Source organism: Cebus imitator, unplaced genomic scaffold (genome assembly GCF_001604975.1).
Source record: "Cebus imitator isolate Cc_AM_T3 unplaced genomic scaffold, Cebus_imitator-1.0 Scaffold12, whole genome shotgun sequence".
NCBI classification, from domain to species: domain Eukaryota; kingdom Metazoa; phylum Chordata; class Mammalia; order Primates; family Cebidae; genus Cebus; species Cebus imitator.
The window spans coordinates 5,160,754-5,173,013 of NW_016107327.1; the positions used below are offsets into that span (position 1 = coordinate 5,160,754).

At 41.1% G+C, this 12,260-nt stretch overlaps 1 protein-coding gene and 1 long non-coding RNA gene across 2 annotated transcripts in view; one reads left to right on the plus strand and one right to left on the minus strand.

The window, feature by feature from the left end:
- KCTD1 (potassium channel tetramerization domain containing 1) overlaps positions 1-12,260 on the plus strand; it is a 215,683-nt gene that overhangs the window by 79,798 nt on the left and 123,625 nt on the right. The gene's annotated exons all lie outside the window — the stretch shown is intronic.
- On the minus strand, positions 311-6,827 carry LOC119466966. Its single transcript, XR_005195478.1, has 2 exons — positions 6,593-6,827; positions 311-1,268 (listed from the first exon to the last, which is right to left on the minus strand). It is a non-coding gene; the product is annotated as an uncharacterized LOC119466966 (long non-coding RNA).

The window sequence follows — 12,260 nt, forward strand, 5'->3', positions numbered from 1 at the left end:
TCAAATAATTTGTAGTCAAATGGTACGACAAACAATAACACACAATTACGTGGCGCGGTGAAAAGTGCTGTGTGTATAAGAACCTGGAGAGGGCTGTAAAGGGACATCTACCCCTACTGAAGCGAGCGGAGCAGTTTGTTAGCAAAGCTTCCCGGAAGCGATGCTATCTATCCACCGGAGTATGGACATAGGAGTGCCAAGACAGGTATGGGGTGTATTCTTCTGTGAGTACATGTATTTACTTACACGTCCATGTGTCTGGAATGTGTAAGCATCTGTACGAAGTAAAAAAGCAAGCAAGGCATGCTAATAGCAAGGTAACGCTGAATATTGTCGCCGTTGACACTTAAAGCCTCATCCTTGGCTCTGTTTCAGAAGCTCCAATAATCAAAAGATCAGTGCTTTCGATGAGGCTTTAGGGAGGGCAGAAGGAGGAAGGGAAGATGGCATGCTAAAGTTTCTAGGTGATCCAAACTCCCTGGGAAGTTTGGGGGAGCATAATGAAGTCTGAAGAGCACAGCCTAAATGATGTACAAATATTTGAATAATAGTTCAGAGTCTTCCTTTGAAGATCCCAAAGCACTTGAGCAAATAAAGGCTTTTCTTTTCTAGCTGGCAAGCTAGAGGCTAAGCCATTTCCCCGGGTCACAAAGACCGGGACTTGCAGAAACAGACCACACCATTTCTGACCTGGCTGTCTTTGTTCTGGTGTCTGCATCAAGCCCCTCCTGCCACTCCTGGAGAGACAGAGAGGAAAGTTAGAAACGGCCCTGTCCGGGGGGTCGCAGAGTCTGGCGTGAGCTCGCTTTGTTTCCCGAGCCCTGCCCGCACGCACACCACGTTCCTGGGAGACACTGCGCGCGGTTTCCCAGGAACTCAGGCTTTGGCTCGGCGCTCTGTATTTTCAAGTCTGCACGCGTATCCGAGTTGCCACCACTCGGCGATGCTTTGCTGGCAGGTTAGTTTATGCCCTGCAGTACTTTCGGTTGGTTTTTATGGTCTTTTAAAGCCACCGTGAAAGTCAATGGGTCTGGAATTCAAACTTCTGAAATATTCTAGTCCATTGCTGAGATTCGGGTGTTCAAACCTGTTTCTTTCTGCAACAGGAGGCTCAGCGTTTAAGACAAGATGAATGTGATAAGACAATAGCAGAGGAAATTGTGGGTTTATGTCTCCAGGTGGGCTAATTTCCAAAATACACTGGAGAAAATTGCTCAGGATAATTTCACAGATTTCCTCCATGGTTCGTGGTAGCAGGATTGTTGCACCTGCAAAATTTAATTACACGTTTATTTTTTTTTTCCACAGCAAAGATATCACTATAATTGGGGGTTGCTTGTCCTAGCCAAACTTGTTTCTCGTAGGGCCCAGGAGTAAGAGTTTTATCCTGGGAATGAATAAATGACGACGTGAAACTATCAAACATAATTACTCTGCAGATTCCAGGTTCTTCATTTTATCTATCATAAAAATCACTGGAAGAAGAACCTGTGCAAAAGCTTTTGATCTTCACAGCAACTCACATGTCTCTTTATCAATTGTGAGATGACTTACTTGAAAGTGAAATATAGTACATTAAAATGCTGTCTATCTGGAGGGACTGAAGCTAGTGAGTTTTGATTAATTAATATTGGTAGTTATTATAAATATCTTTACATAGACAAATTCAGTTCAACAGGTAATGTATTGGAGTGCCTTCCGTGCTCAGAGCTATGTGGGAGGCACTCAAAGGCCTTCCCTCAAAGCCCTTGCACTCTGAGAATTACTTTTTGTGTGTTTGGAAAGGCCACAGTAGAAGTATGTGTTAACTGGGACCCAATTTGAGTGTTAGTTAATCCTTCTCAAATGGCTGGAGGATACTGTGCTACCTAAGGGCATCACAAGTCCCATGGCAATGTGCATGGAGGGCTCATATTTAGAACAAATATCTGACATCAGCTAACTTGTCAGCTTTTATAAAAGGAGTTGTATGTTTATAAAACAGGAGAGTGTGTTTATTTAAGATCCTATATTATTTGGTTTTCAGCTAATTAGACAGCACTGTTAAAAGTCATTTTATTTTTTATTAATTATAATCAATAAGAGGCAATCAAACTATGAGCTCCAAGACTGAGGAAATCATAGTGGAATGAGGGAGTTGACCAGCACTACTGAGAGGGTGCCTGAATCTGGGGCACAAAGTATGGCCAGCACATGCCAGTGGCTTTCAAGAAGAGGCTTGATGGAAACTTGGTGGGATTTGGGCTGTCACAATGACTTTGGGGTGCTACTGATTTGGTAGGCAGGGACCAGAGATAGGAGATGTCCAGCAAATGCAAGGAACAGTCTTGAAACACAAAAACTTATCCTGTGTCCTTCACAACTTTCACTTCCAACCCAGTCTGTAGGTGAAAAATCTGCTTAGAATTATCTATGAATTCAATTTGTTTTACATATAAACATAACATATATTTTGCAAGATTTTAAAGAAAAAAATGCAACTACCATATACATATAGACAAAACTGTGCCTGGCTTTCTGTAGAACTTTCTGAGTTAGCCACCATTTGGCAAATCCTGTGCACAGCAGCATTGCTCTCTGGAAAGGCACTTACAGCCGACTGGGTTTGTAGCACACACATTCATGGTGATTCCAGAGATAACCAGCTTCTCACCACCATATCACTTCTTCCGGCATAGCTGTGCCCAAACTTAACATTCTGTTGTTTGTATTAATTCAAAATAAATGACTTGCCCTTTATGTCTCTTTTATAAGTAGAGCAGCATCATGATTTTTTAGAATTGTGGTAAAATGCATGTAATATTTACCATCTTGACAATTTTTAAGCTTATAGTTCAGTGGCCCTTAAGTACATTCACATTGTGTGCTAACCATCACCATCATCCATCCAGAGAATTTCCATCTTGCACAACAGAAACTCTATCCGTTAAACAGTAACTCCTCATTCCCTCCACCCCCAACCCCTGGCATCCACTATTCTAACTTGTTTCTATGAATTTGACTTCTCCAGGTACCTCGCTATATAGTGATTTTTGAGATTATAGGTGAAATTAGGTTATATCATCTATGAATTACATTGCAGGATGGGAAGCTGTTATTAAATATTTGAGTCTGTAGGGTTAGACTATAAATCCATGGTCTATATCTTACAAATAGACCATTATTGAGTCTGTAGGGTTAGACTATAAATCAGACGGTAAACACATGGTCTATATCCATTAACTCAGTTATATACTTGAAGTCATTTCCTTCAAACCTAAGCCGTTTTGAGGAGGGCCTTTATTTACTTGAAGTTTTACAGCATTATTTCAACTCCACACTAGTTTGACCTGCAACTATCTTGAGATTTTATGCCCTCTCGTCTGCAAACATGGGAGCTCCTCACCCAACTCATGGTCTAATTTACTTAGGATCTCAGGGTTTACCACCATAGTGGGGGCACTTCCTGAATAAGTAATTGTTGAAATGTTTGGCAGCACCACCCCAAGTGGCTCATTGGTGTAACCCCACAGCCTACTTTGCAGTTCCTGCATTGAAAGCAGCCGAGTGCCTCATTCATTGCCGTAACCCCCACACACTGATTTGCTTTAATAAGACCATTATGTTATAGTCATTCTGATGTTCACATCCCGTAGCTCTTCTGATAACTCTGGCCCTAATAAAATACTACCCGAAACTAATACGAAGAACTTGATATAATCGGACTCATGTACCATGCCTGAGACTTTTCACTTTCCTTAAATTACCTAATTTTCTCAGACAGAGAGAAATCTCATTTGTCATTCCGTTATGGTGACAGCCAAGAATTTTAAAAACCTTACCGGCTGGGCACGGCGGCTCATGTGTGTAATCCCAGCACTTTCGGAGGCTGAGGTGGGTGGATCATGAGGTTGGGAGTTCAAGAGCAGCCTGGCCAATACCGTGAAACCCTGTCTCTACTAAAAATACAAAAATTAGCCAGGCATGGTGGTGCACGCCTGTAGTCCCAGCTACTTGGGAGGCTGAGGCAGGAGAATCACTTGAACCTGGGAGACAGAGGTTGCAGTGAGGGGAGATTGTGCCACTGCATTCCAGCCTGGGCTACAGAGTGAGACTGTGTCTCAAAAAATTAAAAACAAAAAACAAACAAACAAAAACCTTATCACTAGACTGAGGTTCAGTTTTTTTTTTTAATGAATAAAGTATCGGGCCGGGTGCGGTGGCTCAAGCCTGTAATCCCAGCACTTTGGGAGGCCGAGGCGGGTGGATCACAAGGTCAAGAGATCGAGACCATCCTGGTCAACACGGTGAAACCCCATCTCTACTAAAAATACAAAAAAATTAGCTGGGCATGGTGGCGCGTGCCTGTAACCCCAGCTACTCGGGAGGCTGAGGCAGGAGAATTGCCTGAACCCAGGAGGCGGAGGTTGCGGTGAGCCAAGATTGCGCCATTGCACTCCAGCCTGGGTAACAAGAGCGAAACTCCGTCCCCCCCCAAAAAAAAAAAAAAAAAAAAAAATCATGAATTATCTCACATTTAAACAGAATAAATTCACTCAATAGGTTAATTTGTTCTTCTTGACTTCTATACCAAACACTTCATACCATTGTCTAAAGAAGCAACATGGAACATTATATACTGTAAGCACCTTTTAGCAAAGCTTGCATTTGCTACCCTGTGACTTCTCTCTTTTTAACGAATCGCTGTTTGAAATGAGTTACATACAGTATGAACGCCAGTTACCATGCACAGTCACCATACCACATTCATGATCCAAGAATGTCTATAGACAATTGGCTGTCTGTAAGTTCCACATTCTCAGATTCCACCAACCTTACATTGGAAATATTCTAAATATAAATAAAACAATTAAAATAACATAAATAAAAACAACACAGTGCAACAACTACTTTCATAGCATTTATATTGTATTGGTATTATAAGTAATCTAGAGATGATTTAAAGTACATGGGAGGATGCATGTAGGTGATATGCAAACACAACACCATTTTATATGAGTAACTGGAGCATCCTCAGATTTTGGTATCCTGCTGGGGAGGGTATCTTGGAACCAATGCCCCTCAGATACCAAGGGACAACTGTATAACCAGATATGGGTATTTTTTTTTAACTGCAATACGGAGTGTTCTTGATTACTTCTCTGTTTGATAAGGCTATGGCAGTTTTTCCAAAGCTTAGAGAGTTGGAACTCAGTCATTCATTTACTTACTGACCCATTCATTCATTCAAAAACTTTTACTGGTCTGCTATGTGCAAGGGACAACACTGGTGCCTGTTAATGCAGAAGCGAATGGAGACTCGGTCTCTATCCTCTAACTAGTGAGAGAAAGACTTTTTTCAAATTCAGTGGTTACTTAGAAATCTACCATTAAGACTTTGCATTCTGTAGAAGAAAAAGCGGAAGAATTTTAGATGTAATGGCTATTTACCAGTAAAAACATTTTATAATTAGCAACAGAAATACAAGTGGAGTATTTGGAAGTGGTTATCTAGCCGAAAATATTCTTAGAACCATGGAAGTACCTGAAATAAACTCAGAGATTGAGTTATACTCAGTATATGACTTAGACAACCTCACAGAATAATAGAGCTACACATGACTGAGGCATTCTTAGAGAATAATGTAATTACACTCAGAGTACAGACATCCCCAACTTATGATGGTTCAACACAATTCTTCAACTTACAATGGGTTTATCTGGAGTTAAATTGAGAAACATCTGCATACCAGTACATCCTCAGAAAGTAATAGAGGCCAGGTGTGGTGGCTCATGCCTGTAATCCCAGCACTTTGGGAGGCTGAGCTGGGAGGATCTCTTGAGGCTGAGAGTTCTAGACCAGCCTGGGAAACATAGTGAAACCTCATCTCTACAAAAAATAAATTAGCCAGACATGGTGGCACATACCTGTAGTCCCAGCTACTTGGGAGGCTGAGGCAGGAAGATTGCTCGAGCCTGGGAGGTTGAGACTGCAGTGAGCTGTGGTCACACCACTGCATTCTAGCCTGGGCAACAGAGCAAGACCTTGTCTCCAAAAAAGAAAGAAAATAATAGAGAGTTACGATTATAGTAAAACTAGAGCATCCTTAGATAGAATGATGTTATACTCAGAGTATGGCCACAGCATCCTCAGACAAAATAGAGTTATACAATCCCTCAATAAGAAGCTTTTCTTTCCCCTCAATTTCATTGTTTCTTTCAACTAAAACATGATTTCCCCTGTCCTTAAGGTTTGAATTGTTAAAATCATAATTTTTTTTTTTTTTTTTGAGACAGAGTCTTACTCTGTCGCCCAGGCTGGAGTGCAGTGGCACGATTTCATCTCACTGCAGCCTCCGCCTCTTCGGTTCAAGAGATTCTCTTGCTTCAGCCTCCCAAGTAGCTGGGACTACAGGCATGCACCACCACACCCAGATAATTTTTGTATTTTTAGTAAGAGACGGGGTTTCGCCATGTTGGCCAGGCTGGTCTCGAATGCCTGACCTCAAGTGATCTGCCCACCTGGGCCTCCCAAAGTGCTGGGATTACAGGCGTGAGCCACCAGGCCAGGACCCAAGAATGTTTTTAATGTTAGAAAAAGAAGGCAACTTACTTGTTTTCAGATGAAAGAACTGAGGTCCAGAAAAGTTCAATTTGCCTGAAGTCAGAGGTCTCATAACAAATTAGCAGAAGCGCTCCAGCTAGAGCCCAGGTCCCTTGTTGAGGATGTCTTTATTGGATTCCTTTTAATCCATGTGTATATCACATATTCTAGAAGGTGCTCTGCAGTGTCCCTCAGATTTTGCTCTTCCTTGTCTCAGGTCCTTCTAAGCATCTTCCTTCTCCAAATTCCCTTGTACATTTTAAAAAATCAGCATTCATGACTGGACATGGTGGCTCCTAGAATTTTAGGAGGCCAAGGTGGGAGAATCCTTGAGCCCACGCATTTGAGACCAGCTTGGGCAACATAGTGAGATCCTATCTCTTTTAAAAAAACAAACAAACAGAAAAAAAAAAGTTATATTCCCAGAACACAGATTTCTCTGAGTCACTCTTCAGAATGAGATCAACAATGGCTTAACCAAATACTCCCCAAAGGGTAACCCAAAGTTCTCCCCATCCATGAAGCCCACCTGTGTTTTTCCATGGTGTATTTAGCTCTCCCCATTTGCAGTTCAGTTGCTTTACTACCTAGCATGTGAGCACAGCCTGATTTGTATTATTGGTCAAGATTTTGCTAATATAAGTCTGTTTTCAATAGGATAGTCAAGGATCTTTGGTTCCAGGGAAGAAAAATTCTTGCTGCAAACCAGTTGTCTTATTACTCATGGACCCTCGCCTCCCCCATACCCTTGTGTTGCCGTGGCTTTGGTTGGCCTTGGTGCCAGCTCTGTGTGACCTTTTAGTTAATTGACCGCTGATATCTAATTAATTCAGTTTCTCAGACAGTATATTATTCCTAATTTTCTGGGAGTGAATAGCTTTATAAGCTGTGTGTCTTTCTGTCTAAAACTGAATTCCAGTAGATGATTTCAGATCTGAGCTAGGAGAGGGTTAAGATCAAGTTAAAGCAGGTATTTCATAACCCGAGGTAAGCTGGGAATTAGCTGTTCTTTGTGAATAATCTGTACCCTTTCTTCCCCCTCAACAATTAATGTAACAGTTTAGTTGTCATTGTCATGAGAATCAAGGCAATGTGCACCCCCCCTTCCCTGAGTCCCAAATGCTTTGCAAGATGAATCTGACAGCCTGAATAGAAGAGTGTTGTCGGGGGCGGGAGAAAGGCGAGAGAGGTAGGAAGTGTTTCTTTTCCATGACATTTGAGCTGTGAGTTGTCAGGAAGGAAGGGATCTGAGTGGGTTTTATCAGTTACTGAGAGAAGCTCTGCCCAAAGCTCTAAGATTATTTCTCAGAGCCCCATGTAGTACTTCTGCAATTTTTAGGTGGCAGCTGTAAGTATAGTGAAGGAATACAGGCTTTGGGATATAAGCCGAGGGTTCAATTCCTGGCCCTGCATCTTAATACCTGGGTTATCTGGAGGCAAGTTGTTTAAATATTCTCAACTTGTTTTCTTATCTGTCAAGTGTAGAATAATAATAGCACTTTCTCCTTTTTTGTTGTGGAGTTTAAATGAGATAATACACAAGTGCTTTGTAAACTCCAACACACCATACAAAGGTCATATTATTAAGTTACATATTATTATTACAAGTGCGTTAGCTCAGTTCTTTTGTTAAAATGCTACTTATACAATAGAGGTGGGATCAGTTAACAGACTAATTGCCTTTTGAAAATATTAAACAGTAATTCCTGTCCCTTCCTCTTAAATTGTTATGCTCAAAAAAAAAAAAAAAAAAAAAAGAAAAGAAAAGAAAAGAATCTTTATTTTCCCAAAGAAAACGCATTCAGAACGCAGCTTTAGATTTTTAACAGTATCAATAAGGGTCAATTTAGCACAAAAAGATATCAGAGCAATTTGTTGAGCTTCCAGTGTTTTGCTTGCAGTCTACAAAGCTGGGTATCAAAAGTATAGCAGTAGCAACAAACTAGTTACAAATTAACAGGAGGCAAACAGAGTGTTGGCCTTGATTAAGCTCTCCCTGGATCATGTTAATTACTTTATTTTTTATTTGTACTATTCTACAGTGTAACGGTTTTAGATGCAATGATTATATAAATGAATATCTATACAACTTACTTCATTTTTAATTTTTACGTTGTAGGAAAAGAAATCATTTAAAAAATGTATGGGCTGAGGCTAGGTGTGGTGGCTCACATCCATAATCCCAGCACTTTGGGAGGCTAAGGTGGGTAGATTGCTTGAGTCCAGCAGTTTGAGACCAGCCTGGGCAATGTAGTGAAACCCTATCTCTACTGAAAATACAAATATTAGCTGGGCATGGTGGTTCATGCCTGTGGTTCCAGGTACTCAGGAGGCTGAGGTGGGAGGATCATCTGAGCCCAGGGAGGTCAAGGCTACAGTGAGCAGAGTGCCACTTCACTCCAGCTTGGGTGACAGGGAGACCCTGGCTTGGAAAAAAATTTTAAAATAATTGTATGAGCTGATCCATTTATATTTGTTAACTACTTCACTCTTTCCCTCTTGATAATTCCATTTATATTGCTTTTGTTGTGTGTGGGGTTTTATTTAACATCACCTTATGGAATCTATTAATGATGCTTCATTAGGTAGAAGGAAATGGGTAGGAAATGAATTTTCCAATGGCCAGAGAAGAAAAATATCTAAAATGTTGTGCTAAATTAAAATCCTATGAATGTTTACCAAAATGAGGCCTTGATCATCTTGATTTTGGCTTCATAAACAATATTTTTCTGAAAAATGTAATTTCATTGTTGTTTTCCTCCTTTTGATGGCAGAAGAGAGGGGGCGAGTGGAGAGGGACAGCTGCTTTTTTATATAGATTAAAAGAAATCTCAATCTTCTGCAAAGTGTGCATTCAGTTTGCTATTTGCTGTAACAGTAGATGTTTTCAAAGAAGCACTTGGCCTGGTGCAGTGGCTCACGCCTGTATTCCTAGGACTTTGGGAGGCCAGGACAAGCAGATCACGAGGTCAGGAGTTCGAGACCCGCCTGGCCAACATGGTGAAACCCTGTCTCTAGTAAAAATACAAAAATTAGCCAGGTGGGGTGGTGCATGCCTGTAATCCCAGCTACTCGAGAGCCTGAGGCAGGAGAATTGCCTGAACTTGGGAGGCAGAAGTTGCACTGAGCCGAGATCATGCCACTGCACTCCAGCCTGGGCAACAGAATAAGATTCCGTCTCAAAAAAAAAAAAAAAAAAAGCACTAATCTCTGCCTCTAGAACAACAGCATTTCCCTCTCATCCCCACACCATGCCTAAAATGGAGACACAATTACCTTACTCTCAAGAAAGCATGTTGGAATTGCAAATAGATTCCAGGGTGGTTGTTACACAATTTGTATGTAAATAACCTTCGGATTTCAGCACCTTTGAATTAGTAACACATTTCTGGAAACACTGAGAAATGCCTGGGGATTTCTTATCTGAATGTAACGATTAGCAGAAATCCTCAAAGATAGAGACCTTGGTGGTGTTTGGCTATAGCTCTTTAAAATGTAATTGATGGAAGAGTAGGCAACTAGTGTCTAGGGAAGACTGGGCAGTATCTCAACTCCACTGGCAAAGAGGTTTGCAGGACAGGAGACTCTCAGAGTCATTCCCTTTCCTTTCTTCCCTAGCTCCCAGAGAGCCACTTGCAGCTAAGAAAACCAACCCTCCCTGCTTGTTTGTCTCAGGGAACAGCCCTTTGTGGCACCACCCTCAAGGCTGATGCCTCCACCAACCCAGGGACATTGGGGCACAAATCCCTGACTGGAAGTGAACAGATACGTAGATCACAATCCCTTCCCTATCTGTCCCCACCCCCACCTTTTTTTTTTTTTTTTTTTTTTNAAAAGACCCTGACAATACCAAATGATGGTAAGAATGTGGAACAACAGAAATTGACATCCATTGCTTGTAGAAATGCAAACTTCTTTTTTTTTTTTTTTTTTTTTTTAAGATCTTGCCTCGGAAGTAAAGCTTGGGAGATTATTGTCTAATCCAAGCCACCAGGGAAAATGCCAGTTGTGTGGGTTGTGACTTTGGGATGAGACCACAGAGCCTGTAGAATCAAGTTGAACCTCGAAGTGCCAGCCTTGTGAATTTCGGTCCGCAGGCTGCTCCAGCAGAATGTTCATACAGATGCTCCTTGAACAAACTCCCTCAAACTGCAAATTCAGCCTTCTCAAATGGATTTGTCAAGTTGGAAATCTCTTACGTATACCCATCCTCACCCTTCGTAGGCAGAAGCAATTCTAGAGCTGTCTTCTCAGCGAATTGTTAACCAACTCAGAGCCTGGTGGTGTACCGGGAGTGGCAAGTTCTGTCGGTTTATTTCAGGACAGCCAGAAGGTGTTGGGTGGAACTGGTCCCGTGCCTCTGCAGTGCAGGTGTGGGCTGGTGGGGTGGGAAGTACAGCCAGGGAAAACACCGGGCAGAAGCCTGGGCAGAAACTGTCCTTATGGAATCTGGCTTCCTTCTCCCTACCTAGGTCACAGATACAGTGCTAGAATCCTTGGACAGACCATGAAACCTGGAGAATTGGAATTTCAAAAAGAAAATGGTTAAAAATGCCAAAATCTTGCATGAAATTCATTAATGAGGAAACAATATTTAATTACATCTATGTGATACCATTTCAAAATGGCAAGCCATTAGATTCAATTCATTTCAACAAATCGGTCCCTACTGTGTGCTGGGGTCTGTGGTGGGCACTGAACACAGTGCCCGGATACAATGAATCCCGTGAGGTTCAGCTTCTACCAAGACAAGAAAGTTATCTTGAGAAAGAAAAAAAAAAAGTAAAAAGTAAAAAGTACTTGTCAAAGAAACACATTTTTCCTAAACAAAACATCATAAATCTGGAGAGAAAATTGTCCAGTCATAATATACTTTCTGAATGGAAAATCCCCACAATAATAACAAAAATAACAATGATATATATACTTAGTACAGATCTATTTTTGCTTTTCATCTAATGATTTCAAAGAGTTTAGCAACCACTGCTGAGTTAATCCTTAGTACTAAACTTGACTCTTCCATCCTTCTTTGAAAAAAAAAAAAAAATTGGCACTAACACCTCAACATCCCACAGGGAAGAAGTTCTGGAAACAAAGCATGGCTCACTCCCACACAAGCATCAAGCAGCAAATTAAAGACAGTCTAATTCATCCAGAAAAGTAAGTTAGGACCCAGAAGAATCAAACTAATGCCCACAAAATGAAAGTCATTAAAAAAGAAATACAAGTTTCTTTCTTGCAGGTGAAAAGGAAAAACTTATCAATGTACCATTGAGCACTCTTGATGGGTTTATATCTCTCAGAGACGTAAGTTCCAGAGTATACTCTGGGAAGGCTTTCATTTTCAAAGACAGAATTTAAATCCTGTTTTAAAAACAGAAAGGGAGATAAAGATTTCATTTCCATAACATGGTATATAAAGACAACCTGCTTCAGCTGATGATCTCCAAGCTCTTTGATGAATCCCCTCAGAACCACCTCCATATAAAGGGAAAGGTTACGAATGAAAGAATTCAATTGTTTGCAAAAATAAAGGGATACTCTGCCAGAGATAGAGACGATCTGGAACAGAACTGATCCCTAATTACATAGTAATCCGACACCTTAGCACTCTCGCCCTGCAGTCTTTGCCTTCAAAGGATCTTCCCAATATTAATGAATTCTTCACCTCCTTCCC